Source organism: Morus notabilis, unplaced genomic scaffold (genome assembly GCF_000414095.1).
Source record: "Morus notabilis unplaced genomic scaffold, ASM41409v2 Scaffold342, whole genome shotgun sequence".
In the NCBI taxonomy this organism is placed as follows: Eukaryota; Viridiplantae; Streptophyta; class Magnoliopsida; order Rosales; family Moraceae; genus Morus; species Morus notabilis.
The window spans coordinates 828612-830194 of record NW_010366042.1 but is presented as its reverse complement, the minus strand read 5'-3'; positions in this window follow the sequence as shown (position 1 = coordinate 830194).

Genomic DNA, 1583 nt, shown 5'->3' with positions numbered 1-1583 from the left:
TGTTCAGTGGCCTGGATCCGGATGGCTGGTTATTTAGAATGAATCAGTTTTTTTCACTTAACAGGTTCACAGAGAGGGAGAAATTAACAACAGCTAGAATTGCACTTGAGGGAGACGCGTTATCATGGTTTCAGTGGCAGAATCAGCGTCGGCCTTTCATTACTCGGACTGATTTCAGAGTAGCTCTCCTACAACGATTTCGTTCTTCGCAGGAAGGAAATCTATGTGAACAATTCCTAGCGCTCAGGCAAATGGGGACAGTGGCTGAATATCGCCGGAACTTCGAGGTTTCGGCTGCTCCTTTACAGGAAATTCCGGAGGAAATCCTGGAAGGCATTTTTGTGAATGGTTTAAAGTCGGATATTCGGGCTGAACTGCGACTACTCCGGCCAGAGGGGCTTTCTGAAATCATGGACGTTGCACAGCGAATCGAAGAGAAGAACCTGTTGCTGCGAAGAGAGAATGGGGGAACACGGAGTTGGCGTCCACAAGCAGCGGGATTCACAGCCAATCTGCCAACAGGAACTACAGTGAACCAATTCCCAGGCAGCGGCAATAGTGCTGAGAGACCAAAAAAAGAGTTTCCATTCCGGAAACTTTCTGATTCGGAGTGGCAGGAGAAGAGGAATAGGGGACTTTGTTTTCGATGTGATGAGAAGTTCACGGTGGGACATCGCTGTAAAAAGAGGGAGTTGCGGATTATGTTGGTTAGCGATGAGGACGAGATAGAAAATGAGGATAGTGAGTCGGATGAGGCAAAGGAGGAGTCCGGGGAGTTGCTGCGAACCGAGGTGATCGAGTTGTCCTTGAAATCTGTGGTGGGGTTGACTACACCAAAAACCATGAATATAAAGGGGAGTGTCGGCCAATGTGAAGTAATTGTTCTGATCGATTCCGGAGCTACACACAATTTTATCTCTCTTGCCTTAGTTTCGAAATTAAAACTGCCCATAACTCCTACAACTAGTTTTGGCGTTCAAACGGGAACGGGGGAGTCGGTACAGGGGCAGGGATTGTGTAAGGAGGTGGTGTTGTCCATGCAGGATTTAACCATAATTGAGAATTTTTTGCCATTGGAGTTGGGAGGGATAGATGTAATTCTAGGAATGCAGTGGTTGGAGACTTTAGGAAGTATGAATGTAAATTAGAAGTCTCAAATGATGAGATTCAAAGTGCTCGGGGAGAATGTGATGTTGAAAGGGGACGCGAGTCTCACGAGATCATTGATCTCTCTTAAGGCCATGATGCGCACCATTCGCCATGAGGGGCAGGGCATTTATTTGGAAATGAGACAATTGGGGGTGGAGCAAGGTCACGGAATGGAAGAAGAGGGCAGAGGACAACTTAATTTGGAAATGAGACAATTAGGGGTGGAGCAAGGTCACGGAATAGAAGAGGAGGGTAGAGGACAGCTACAAGAACTGTTGCGGAAGCATGAGGCAGCCCTCAACATGCCCACCGGATTACCCCCCCATAGAGTGAAGGACCACCGGATAATCTTTGAGGATGGCAGCGGACCGATTAGTGTCTGACCATACCGATATCCCCATTTTCAAAAGAATGAAATAGAAAGATTGGTGAAG